Raw genomic sequence first — 13,189 nt, 5'->3', positions numbered from 1 at the left:
TGAAGCTATACAGGAGTGTAAAATCTAACCAAGCATCTCAGTTTAAAATATACTGTCCTGTAAGCCCCTACTGTCTTTTAAAACACTCAAGAGACCTTTAAATCAATACCAGCCTACAGCAGATATCCATTTCACTATGAGCTCAAAGGCATTTATCTAAATAAAAGTCAAACTGCAGTTTAAACTCAGTGTGTTTGAAAGCCAAGTCCGTATTCATAGCACAATTACGAATTAAAGTGCAATTTGCCCACAGATTACATTACTATTTTTTTTTTTTTAACCACACAGTAAGATCAGGTTGGAGCTTGTCCCTGCCTAATCTACAGGCAAAAAGAGAAAATACAACAGGTAATGTTCTACAGGCTCAGCACTATAAAGCTGACACAGAAATTCAAGTGACAAACTAAAAGAGAGAAATACAGCCAGACATGATGGTGCATGAATCCAGCTGTTTTTGTGCATTTCTATGCCTTTTACTGCAGCCAAACTTTGCATTTTTTAAGGTAACGTATTTCTTCTGCACACATTCCTTTGCAATAGGCTGAGGCTATTTTATGAAGCAAGGGACAAGAACACATGCACCAAAACTGAGCATCCCTGCACTTGCCAGAGGGACCAGATCCCTGGCTTAGCCTGTGCTCAAGCACTGAGTGACACTGACATGAACCTCCAAAGCTCACAAGAGAAAAAACAAAGATCTTCATAAATTAAAGGTTTTTACAGCCACAGCTTAACATCACCCAAAGCAACTTTCTGATTATTGCTGCTGCCATTCAGGACATTTGAACATCAAAGTCACTGCACAAGGAGTTGGCCCTTCAGATAGCACAGACAGATTTTGCTGCCCATCAACAGAAAGACTTTCCAATAGTTGCTGCAGAAAAGCAGGTGAACTCCATCCTCCTGCACACCACAGTTATCAGTTCTCCCCACACTACTCACTCCAACCACCAAGTATCCTCACTAAATGTACAATACACCGTTCAAAATTCAGTGGGGAAATGAAAGCTAGAAATACAGCCAGTACAAAATAAACAGGAGACTTGAAATTACATAGATATGCCAAAATAAAGTTTACTGAGTTTCCAGCACTAGCTGTATTTTAACTTATATTAAAATACCAAGAATTTCTAGCCTGAAGCATTAGCAATCAAAGGATGTGCTTCCCAGAACTCTGATCCCCTCACTAGGCAGTATTTGGCATGCCAGTCACAGAGTTTGAGGGAGAGAAAGAATGAATGTGCTCCAATAGAGAGATCCCTGGGACTGGGAGTCAGGAAAGCTCTGTCTATTCCTGGCTCTCTTCATCTCCTGCTGTGTGACCGGGTCATGTCACATCACCTCTCCAGAGCTTTTGTTTCCACAGCCACCCTTTGTCTGTCTTGTCTATTTAGACTGTAAATAAAATTGAGGTAGGTATTGTCTTGGTTTGCCTGATGCTGATGAAATGAGGCCTCAGTCTTGCTTGGGCTGCAGTAATGCAAATAAAGAAGGGAGCTCAAACCTTGAGGTCATGGGTGCACACGATGCTCTGCCACCCCTGAGCGTGGGTCCCAAATGTCCAGCAGTGACTGAAGCACTGCAGGGCCTTTGATGTCCCCACCAGGCTGGCCTCTGTGAGCTGAGCAGACCAGCAGTGCAGGACTGGAGATGCCAAGCCCAAGAGCACAGCTGTCCCACCATCAAAAGCTGTCACTTTTACTGTTCCTCTAGCACAGAATGCATTCCCCCTCGAGGAGCCCCTGGGGATGATGGCACACAGTCACCCAAGGGATGGCTGAACAAATGTTTCTGCATCAGTGTTCCACAAAGTCTTCCTCAAAGAAAGAGAGCCATCAACTCCCATCACCAAAACCTTGTCCTTTCCCCAATCAGCACTTGCTCAAGGCATCTCTTCAAAGCCAGTTTATAAAGCTTCACCTACAGTGTTTTATGCCAGTTCCAAGAGCCCATTTCCTGGCACCTACAAGTGAAGGTAGCAGGGCCCAAATGTGGGACTGCCCACAACTGCCCAGTGCCCTGAGCCTGCTTCTCTGCATGGGTACATGCTTCTGTTGAATTATTCATGGAAGGATATTTTGATCCCTCCAAGGCAACTGTAGAAAGAAAAAAAAAAAAAAAAAAAAGTCAACTAATATAAATTCAGGACAAAAGCCTGGGTTTTGGTGAGTTTAGGGAAGCATCATACAAAGGTTAGAAGGTTACAGCTGGCAGAGGAGAACCAAACTGAGTGGCCCCTAGAATTCAGATTGTTTTTTTCTTATCAGCTTCTATTGGAAAGGAAAAGTTGGTAGATGTTTCTAAACTTTATTCTGATTTACTGGCTTGAAAAGTGCTCTGCATATTATTTATCCATCACAGAATTCAAGTGTTCCTTGTATTGGCTAATCCAACAGTGTAGGGTTTTCCCCTCCAGCCACTAAGATGCCCATGATCAGGAACTGAGAGCCTGTTAAACCAGCATGGCCCTGTTGTGTCCTTTCAGCCATTCCAGTCCCTAAATAAGAAAGCAGTGTTTGCCTTCAGCTGGCATTGAGAAAGTGGCACTGTGGATCACTGAACACTACAGTCTTGGTAAATAACTGGGTACGTTAAAACTACCAAAAGAAATCACACAGAAAGAGTTCTGCTGCCAGTGAGGAGGGATCAGTTTTCTGACCTGTGAGGAGCCAGTCCTGCCCCCTTGGGCAAGGTGCAGGGTAGACCAGGAGTTTATGTGCCACTTTTGGCTCTGCTCAGTGCAGAGAAAAGCCATGTCTCTGTTGAAAACAGAGGTGCCTGTCTGGCTCTCCAGAGAAAGGAACAGAGACAGACATGGCTCCTGGTCTCTGCTCACCACCACGATGGCAGAGTTCTGTTCTGCAAGGTGAAAGTTTCCAACCCTTACAGCATTCACCTGTCAGTGCAGATGATTACATCAAAAGTGCTCCTGCACCTTTTGATGACAGGCATTGCAGAAAAAGAGGATGGCTTGAAATCCTGTCACTGCCAACTGTGGCTTTCATTAAACACTTTGTCAACCGTTGTCATAACACAACTTTTCATTGCTCCTGCACAAAGGGAGCCGAGGGCCCAGAACAATTGAGCCCTGCAGTAGGAATTCCTCTGGCTCATCTGTGGACAGATAGCTGCCTAGTCTGCAGCTTACTGAATAGGCACCATCCTCTTCCCACATGTCTGTAGATGGCTTTACAGCACTGGAATGGAGGCCCCATGCACACTTGAGTGGGTATGAAAAGCATGGCTGCAGCTGAATCAGCCTGAGGATGGGAGTCAGGGGAGCAAGAGAGGCAGCACACTGCCCATGCTAGAAGTGAACAGCTGGGCAGGAAGCAAGCAGGCTCAAATGTCTCTTTTAAAGAAGCTTGTGAGGTGCCAGAGTCCTTGTAAGCATGGCAGGTGAGCACTGATGCTGAAGCACAGAGCCATCCAAGGGATTGCATGGGCTCAGGTGGCTGGATGGGCTGTCAGGACAGGAAGATACAGCTTTAGTCCACAGGACAGGTCCAAAGTCCACTGCCATGAGCCAAACAGCTACTGCAGCCTCTTCTCACTAGCCCTGTGCTCTGTCCCTCCCTCTGGCCCTGCTCCAGCACCTCACTGTGTGTCCTGTGGTGAGACCCAAAACTGAACCCAGGATTCAATGCACAGCCTCACCAGTGCTGAGGATGTTCACTGGCCCAGCCCTGCTCATGCTCAGACAGCTGTGAACCAGCAGCTCCTGGTCCTTTTTCAGCAGGCAGCTTCCCAGGCACTGTGCCCAAGCTGAGCCCCTTGTGATTTCTGTTATGGGGTACCCTACAGAGTGTGCTGCCTGCAAGTGCAGAGCATCCAGCTTACAGGAGACTGAAATGGAGCACAGAAAGGATACACACCAAGCATGGGAGAGCCACCTCCTAAAAGGAAATAAGAGCACAAAACCACAGGGTACCAGAGAGGTGATGTCCCAGATTGCTGCTCTGAGTGCTTTGGGGAGAAGGGGACTCTGCAGACACAAGAGGCCACACAGCACCCACATGGGTGAAGCTGTGCCCCACCAGAGAGGTCCTGTTAGTGCCTCAGCTGGTGTGCTCACTCAGGCTGTCCTTGTGTCCCTGTTAAATTACCAGCAGCAGCACACTGCCTTGGGTTAACAGCCTGCTCATGTAAGGGGCTTTATGTGCAGGGGGGAGTCAACTTAAGGGCAGCCCTCAAGCCATAATATGAGCTGATTTGACAGTGAAGACAAACTCTGAGAGGTCATCCAGACACTAAGAAACTGCACCATGAATCACTCCCAGTCATGACCAACGACACCATCTAAAGGAAATTCCTGTAGCATGATCCCCAAAGAACTGGTACCACACCAACTCCAGTGCATGTGTGCAGCCATTAGCACAAAGAATACTAATTAAAACCACATCACTGAGAAGTGCTGCAGTGCCAGACTACAATTTAATTTACCATGTGGTTGGCATGGTTTGAGAAACTTGGGAATGATCTTATCTTCAAGTGACTTCCAGGGATAAACTTCTGGGCCCTTCCTCCTCTGCTCTGCCACTCACAACTTTGGGTGCACACAGATCTATAAACATAAATATCTCTACCATTGAGGACTGCCAGACTCCAGCAGGCAGCACAGGATGAGCAGCCACACTCCCAGGGCTCAGGAAAGGCAGGAGTCCCTTGCAGGAGCACTGGGTAACACTGAGCTGCTGCTGGGGCTTCCACATCTCCTACACCCAGAATTTGTACAGGCTTATTGTCTCAACAGGGCAGTGTCAGGTTATTTTAGGCCCTGTTTGGCTTACACAAATGTGTTTTGACAAAACCTAGGATCCCATTTCCTCCTATTTTAATAACCTTAGCAAAACTCAAGTAGAGTTCTTGTCTGCTTTTTTCTTTTATTTTTCTTGGAAGACCATCTCCTCCAAAAGCCCCTATTTAGTTTCTTAAGACAGAAGGATTAGATGCAACTCAGTCTACATAATCACACAAATATGCAAATACTCCATAATAAATGTACAAATCACCTGGGTAACTCAGGTACTCATGGACCTCATGCACCATCAGCAGAGACATGAGGATACTCATTTCACCAGAGCTTGATCCTGGCCCACTCAAGTTCTCTCAGTATTTCAATTGCTCCAGGTTCCAAAAAATTAAACTGAGATTTCAATAAGTGATCTGAAAGTGATCCAGTGGTGTGAGTGGCAGGGGTAGGACTGTGAGCCCCTGTCCCTGACTGAGACCTCCCAAAACAAGCAGAACTCATGGCTGGGGCATGAGCAGCCCTGTGTGTCCTGGGGACATCACAGCCACTCAGGACAGCAAGGCCAAGGAAGCACAATCACAAGGTATTCAACAGTGCCTTTTGTGCTTCTGAGGAGAGCATTAGCCACAGGCACACAGGCTGCAAACCCTGCTGCTGGGGCCACACTTCTCTGCTCCCAGCAGGACAGCCAGTCAAAGGCAGCATTGTCTGCAGGAACAGGGGATGCTGCAGGGCTTAGGGCAGGCAGGATTTAATTGCAGCAATCTTTCTCTGTATTTGCCTCTTCTGTTAAGCTGCACTGCCTGAAGGAGAATGATCCTCTCCAAAACACACCGAGGCATCAGCTCCAAGGATTGCATCAAAGAAAAAACACATTTCAAAGGGGGCATGAGCATCTAAATAAGAATAACTGTATTTCATTTCAGGTAAAGCAATCCTGCTTTGCTACCTGTGACAGGTAAGCAGTTGGAAGGAAAAGCAGGATGTGGAAGTTTTTTAACCCACAAAACCCCACCCATCATCTGCCCTGACACCCACAGGGTTTGTTCTGGGTTTATTGCTTTAATTTAAGTGCTAACTACTGCCATGAGAAAGACACAGCCCTAAAACCTCACTGCTCAACTGTATATGACCAAACTCATCTTTTTCTAATTGGACAGCTAATTTCTTTATTGGTGATTTTGCATCCACAAAGCAAAGCAATGTGTCTTAAACCACTGAAGCAAGGGCTGGATAGACCAGCTCATAAACAAAATAGTCACCAAACAAATTGCTCCTGCTTCCATCACTGCTGTGTTTCTTTGGTAAATCAATAAAGGCCATGACTTCTTTAATGACATTTTCAATTAAGGTTCTCCACTGTGTATTCCACATATTAAACCAATTTATTGAGAATTAACAGCTATGTAATTTACTGTACATATCTACCTTAGAACTGCTTAGCCTCCTTTAACAATAACAAGCTACATTGATAAATCAGCACTAAGTGCTATTTACAGTTTCAAAAATGGCTTCTTTTGCAAAGCAAATATTTTCATCTGAAAGTTGTGCAACTCTTCACAAGTACTTGCAGCAGATAAATCATGTTAAAACTCTGGCTTTTTCAGAGGTTTGGGAGGACCCACATGTTTGACTGCTGGCAATCAAACCCTCCCACCACATGATTTTGCAAAATCCAGCTGTGGGTTAGAAGTTGAGTGCAGAGAGAAGAGAGAGAAAATTCATAAATTCCTCAAACACTGTTCGAAATTCCCATGATTTTAGAAAACTTCCAAAGTCAATCATTCAGTAATACTGAATAATCCATATTTTAAGGCAAGTTTTCTCACAGAACACAGAACCACTGTTCTGCACCTGGCTGGCCACTATACATGACACTCTCCTCCCCAGCCACTCAGGGCATCTGCTGAGCTGTCATCCAGGAGAGCTCCCAGCAGATGGACTGACATGGAGCTCTGCATCTTGAATGTGCTGCAAAGTTTCACAGTGCCAGGAGGAGAGGCAGGGCAGCCTGCCCAGCTGGAGCAGCCAGGACAGAGGAGGGTCAGCCCTCCCAGCCCTGCTGCTCTCCCGCCTGGCAGCAGTGACTCCCATCTATCTCACAGAACACCCAGGCAGCTCTGCAGCTTGGCACGGTGCAAGTAAAGCTCTCTCTGATCCCAGCAGCCCTCCAGAGTGGAATTACAACGCTGGACTCCTTGCTCTGCCCACCATAAACTCAGTCTGAAATCTCCCAGAACAAGGACACTGCTGGCACTTTGCAATGCCACAGGCTGAAACTGAGAGGCTGGCCAAATCCAAACATCTTGAGTGTGGAAAGGAATGATGTATATAAGCTCAAACCATCTCAAGGACTAGTTACCCATGGGCTGCCTGTGGCTGGCAGCACTGTGTGGTGCAGGGCCAGCTCTAATCCCCCAGAGGTGTGAGGAACACATGGCAGACAGCTCTTCATTTCCAGTTTAAAAATAGCTCTTCTCTGAAATAAAGAACAGCATTTTAAGGGCAAAACCTGAAGATTTTAAGCTAAAAAAACTTTAAGCTGGCCATCCTGGCTGGAGGTGTGTGGTTTACACAAGCATCCACCCCCTTTCCTTTCTAGTAATCAATGTCCAATCATAATGCACTTCCAGCACTTTTGTACTGCCAACAAAGCACCAAGCAATTTAATGGATTTCTAACCCCAAACTGGGAGCTGTACTACACCCAACTGATTCAATTTGTTCAGCCTTAGAGGAAGCCCTGGGAACAAAATGCTAGAAATAAAACCACGTGCATTGATAACATTACAGAAATAGATACACCAAGAAGAAAATGTTCTGTCCCTTTTATCTGACCTCCAACTTGGTTTAATTGACCTTCAAGATGGAAAGACTGCATTTAGAACAAGCCATTTCCACCTAGATGGAGAGCAATAAAGGTGTGAGTGTGTATGAGTGTGCAACTTGTGTGTGCCCTATAAAAAGTACTTTTCTACCTTGATGTTAACATCAGGGTCAGCTCTCAGAACAAGCATTCAGATTTTTTGGCATAACTCCTGTATTGCTTTTTGCCACTGGGACAGGAGCAAGGTCAAAGCAGATGGAGCTGAAGCTCAAGTCTCTGCCCAAAGTCATTGAAGGAACAATTAAACCTATTGCTGCTTTACATGTCAGCCTCACCATTCCTTGCAAAGAGCAGAATCTCACATTTGAACATTCACACTTAAATAACTCACATGTACACAACCTTCCCCATGTGCATTTACAGATACAGAGCAGTTCTAACCACAAACACACCCATGCATGTGTGCATGAGGCACTGCAATTACAGTGATGTACACTGCTAGAAAGGCTTTACCAGGGGACTTGGGGACAGCTGTACAACCTACAAAGTTGTGAAGAGAGCTAGTAAAAAAATCTTTATTGCACTCTGCCCCAGCATATAATGTCACATCTTTTACAGAAGCACAATTTTAAAAATCTTTGAGAGCTTTACAGTTTTTATTGGTGCTGGTTTTCAGCTCCTTCCACTTACAAAGCCAGATTTCTGTATCAGTACAATTTAGGCTGCAGAAAGTCTCAGAAGAAAAAGTTATAGGCAATTAAATTTTAGAAAATTCTTCAAAAGAGCTTGCTCTTCCTGCTATCTCAGAACTTTGCAGGATCAAAAGCCAGTCCTTATTTCCAGTGGTTGCAGCTTTTTGCTCTTTGGGTCTCTCAAACTTTCAGGACCCTGGGCAAAGAGGGCTCCAGGCAGAGCCAAGGGGAAGCAGCTGCTCATGAGCCCACATTTGTTCCTGCTCCCCACTCTGTGTTGGGGGCATTGAGCTGAGTTTGAACCCTGCATTAGCATTAGTCAGGCACCAAAGCTGAGCACACAATTCTCCTTCAGATCAGAAAGGCATTTTTTCATCTACTTCAAAGGGCTCTGATGTACTTTGCTAGATGGATGCCTTGATTTATTATTCAATGAACTCCCTTGGATTTGCACAGTTTCTCAGCTAAAAGCATCACAGCTAATTCAAAGGGAATGTAGATGTTTAAGGTTCAGTTAAAGAACAAACTTTCCCTTCTATAGATTTTTATCCTTTCCACATTGCAGAGGGACTGGGAGGGGAACATTTCCCTATTTTTTTGCTATGGAAAATAATAAAGAACACACTCTCTTGCAAAATCACTGGATTCAGAAGGTACTTGGATAAACTAATTTCTTCTTTTAACTATTATTACTGGAATCATACTGCTCCTCCTGGCATTTCAGGTCAGATTTTTTGTTATAATGATCTTACTCTCTCCTCACTAGAGGGTGTGTATTTGTCACAGGAGCTCCAGTCCCAGCTCCAAGGACAAGGAATACTTTTATCTGAAGGGATGCTGCAGTCAAGCAACAGATGTTGAAAGGCAGACAGGTCCTTCCCTCTTACTTTGAGCCCACCTCATTCAGGCACAATCCAAAGTAGATGCCATCTTAAACTTACATCAATGGCCTCTCAAAATATTTTTTAAAAAAGTCCCAAAATGAAACTCCATGTGGGTGGCCACCTGGCTGCCCTGAAAATAGAAAAGCTAACAGTGCAATTTGGCCAGGAACAGAAATACCCTTTCCCTCTTATGAGGGGTCCTTGTGAGCCCAGGCACTGTGCCAGGGGCTCACCATTCACTGCACAACCTGCAGTTCTCACAGGACTAGGGGCTCCTGGCTTCACACCAACTCCTGCTCCAAAACATGATTATTTTTGGGAAACACAAATGCAGAAGGTGCTCCCAAGGTTTGTTACTGCACAGTGAGGGACACAGGTGCACTCACTGCTCTAAGAATTCAAACCATGTCCCTTTGGGAGTAGACAGGCTAATCTCTGAAAATGATAAATGTCACCACTTCAAGGAAATCATAGAATAGTTAGGGGTTGTGGAAAGCACTGCTGCTCCAAGCACAGACAGCAATGGGAAAAAGGTGCAGCAATTCACATGAAAATTGAAGAAATCCTGAGATGAACCATGATGGAAAAGCCAAAGCATCCATGGGCAGCATGAGAGAGATGGAAGTGGGCAAGAGCACCTCACATGGCTGAAAAACCATAGCAAAGGAGGAACCCCTGTGCAATTCATCACCATGTTTCTGCAGCCATGAAGAGCAGAGAGCTGCAGCAAACTGCCAGGAGAAAACCTTCCCCAGTGCTTCCCAAAACTGGCAGTGCCAGGAGCAGGAGCCTGGGTCAGACTGGCAGTGTGGGAGCACATGCTGTGCACACTCCTCATTCCCAGCCTGGCCACACTTCAGCAAAGCCACATTAAAAAAAACCCACATTTTCCTCAATTTGTCACAGCGAGTGAGGTATGAAATAAAAAGAACCTTCCCAGATCTTCCAAACCCTTCAAGTCTTTGCAAACCAATCAAATTCGTGTAAAAATAAATTGCAATGCATTTTATAGGGGAAAATAACTACTGCAAATGGAAACACATAATCTTGCTTTTCTCTAACAAAACCTACAGGAAATGGCTCTGCAGAAGTTAACTAAGTGATACTGAACTTTCTCCAGAGTGCTGTATGGGAATAACTGCAGAAATGACATCCCAATTTAACCTTTTGTCCAGCCTGCACTGCAGAGCCACACCTCAGAGGAATCTGGCTGTTGTTAATCCTCTGGTGCATTCTGCTGCAGCAGAGAAAGCAGGTTATCTCCCACAGGCTCACCCTTGCCACAGCACAGAGCCCAGGCAGCCAACTGCTGATGGAAAACAGCATTTCAGAGCTTTCCCTTTCTCTGGCTGGCAGTTGGTTTTTATTTTGTCATTTCAAGATGTGGTCCAAAAAGCAGAGCAGATGCCTGCATGCCCTGCACTCAGATCTGTGCCACCAGAGGTGTCCCATCCCTCTGCACATCTGCCAGACATCCATCCCTTTGTCAGAGGCAGCATAATGTGATATCTGACTATTTGTGGTGAAACCTTTTTTAGCACCCATCACTAACACTCACTGAGCCTCTCTCCCTTCACTCAGCACCTCCACCACCCCAGGAAGGATCTTTTGCTCCCAAGGCATCTCAGGAACAGCACATCTGCCAAGGAACCTGGTGTCAGTATTTGCCTGGAGCTCTGCAATCACACAATTCCACAAACTGAGCCAAGCTGCCCTCCCATCCTTTCTCCCCTACCATCCACATGCTCCAGAGTGGGGAAGGTATTGCTGCAAACACAGGAAACAATCCTCTTTTAGTTGAAAAAGAGGAATTACAGCTTTATACATGCCTATATACATAAACATATATATATATATATACACACATGTCTACTGAATCTACATATCACTCAGCCCTCACTTCCCATTAAATACACTGTACTGGGGGAGGAAAAAAACAAATCTAAGAAGAAACCAAGGCTTTTCCAAATCCCCACAAAGCTTGGGTCCTGTGTAATTGCTTTAACCAGGACAGAGCTTCAAGAGCTGCAGAATACTGCTTGATCACATTATCCAGCAGGAAACCATTTCATGCTCTTTTTTTCAGTAAATTTGACACCACCACCAAAGCTGCTCCAAGACACATAAAAAGCACACCAAAAAAACCACACCCATAGGGAAGAGAGCCAAAAAATCAGTCTGGAGCAAGGAGGCTCACAACAAAAAGCCCCCCCATGGAATGACACTAAATTCAATATACTGCAACAGCCCCTGGGAGGGAAGCCAATGCACAGGAATACTGCAGTCAGCCTTGGGAATTAGCTCTGGTGGGTTCCTGGAGCCCCACACTTACATCAAGCCACGTGAATACAATTACATAAACTGTACCTTTTCCATGAACACCTTCACTGCGATAAAGGTTCTCGTTTTTCTCCACATAAAAACACTCTCCACAGGTTTATAGGCTTTAATTGCTATGAGAACCCATAAAAAGTGCCCAAATAAGTCTGTTTAATGGTTACACATTAACCATCATACACCTCCAGGCTTGTGTTATCCACCTATTTGCTAAATCAATAAACTGCTCCTAGGCAAACTTTTGAAAAGCATTGTTGCTGCTGAAAATGTTCCATTTCTGTTTACTAATAACTTCATAAAATTAATTGGAAACTCCCACCCATATCTTAAGTTTTCTGTTCAGTTCTTATAGAGAAAAAAGCAAGTTGGTTTCCAGCAAAGAATCAACCTCAAATATCTGTCTTGTGCTTGAATTTGGATGCTGGCCCATAAGGCAATGCAAGAGCAGTACAAATCCAGGCTGGGAAGGATGTGGGTCAAGAGGAATATGTGAATTTATGTGTGTCTGCAGAGAACCCAAGCAGAACAAGTCTCCAGGATACACCATAAACCTGGACAGCCAGGAGCAGGGAAGCTGTTCACATGAGCAGGACAAACAGGAACCATTAGCAAGGGGTTCTAGGGCAGCAAACACCCAGAAAACCTACTGACAATGAAAATTAAGGGCATAGCACTGGTGGATTCAGCCCTCTGCCTTCACACCAAATGAACAGAGCCTTCCCACACCACCCTGACCCAGCCACTGCAGCAAACCTCTGCAAGCCTGCCTGGAAAAGCTCTTGCAATTCCCCACACATCACAGTGGAACAGGGCACACAGCATTTCCCCTCCTGCCCTGTACCTCAGGGGACAGCAGTCACCTGGTGCAGCCCTGCTGCTCTCCTTGTGGCACTGATGTCACCCTGGGCACTGCCAGGTGTCCTAGTGTGCCATCACCTACCCCAGACACACAGCTGACAGCAACCCCAGCACCCTGTGCCTCCCTGGGATTGGGGCAGGGAGAGCAAGACTGGAACAAGCAGCCTGACTAGTAAAGTGTTGATCAAACCCAACTATTTCATAAAGTTTCTGGTATGCCCAGCCAGCTCCAACAGCCTCTGCACTTGGCTGTGAAATCCCTAGGATATTTAAGAAAAGCTGGCAAATGGTTCCTTAGACACCTTTCCCCCAAGCCCTTAGGAAGTAAAGCTCAGTCTGAAATCCAGAGATGCACTGTGAAGTCCCAGTGTGGCTTTATTCTCCAAGCAATCCCTGGGGAGAAAGGATGATCCTATGGATGGGACACTAAGCAATCTGGTCTAGTGGGTGGCATCCCTGCACAGGCCAAAGGCATTGGAGCTGGACGGGTTTAAAGGCCCCTTCCAACCCAAGCCTTGCTGTGATCTGAATGACTCCATGGCTCTGGAGATGGATAACATGCCACTATTTCCCTAAGCAGCTCCCCCTGCCCATCTGCAGAGCCACTTGAGGGGGGCAGACAGACAGACAGACAGAGGGCACTTCACACCTCCCCACCATAAACCTGCCCAGAGCAATTACCCAGCCCCACTCCAGCCTCATTTACAGCAGCAGAGCTGCAGGGGCAGCAGGCAGCTGGCCCCAGCTATGCACCAGGGAAGCCAAAGCCCACCAACAGCAGAGGAAATAACACAGGGGGCTCACACTACCTGCCCCCTGCCTGTGCCCATCCCAAAAAT

General features: G+C 45.8%; 1 protein-coding gene across 2 annotated transcripts in view; it reads right to left on the bottom strand.

Annotated features, from left to right (window-relative positions):
• Positions 1 to 13,189, bottom strand: part of LRIG1 (leucine rich repeats and immunoglobulin like domains 1) — an 87,933-nt gene that overhangs the window by 57,022 nt on the left and 17,722 nt on the right. The gene's annotated exons all lie outside the window — the stretch shown is intronic.

Source organism: Oenanthe melanoleuca, chromosome 12 (assembly GCF_029582105.1).
Source record: "Oenanthe melanoleuca isolate GR-GAL-2019-014 chromosome 12, OMel1.0, whole genome shotgun sequence".
NCBI lineage: Eukaryota > Metazoa > Chordata > Aves > Passeriformes > Muscicapidae > Oenanthe > Oenanthe melanoleuca.
The sequence above is the reverse complement of the archived record's forward strand: the minus strand, read 5'-3'. Positions and strand labels throughout refer to the sequence as shown.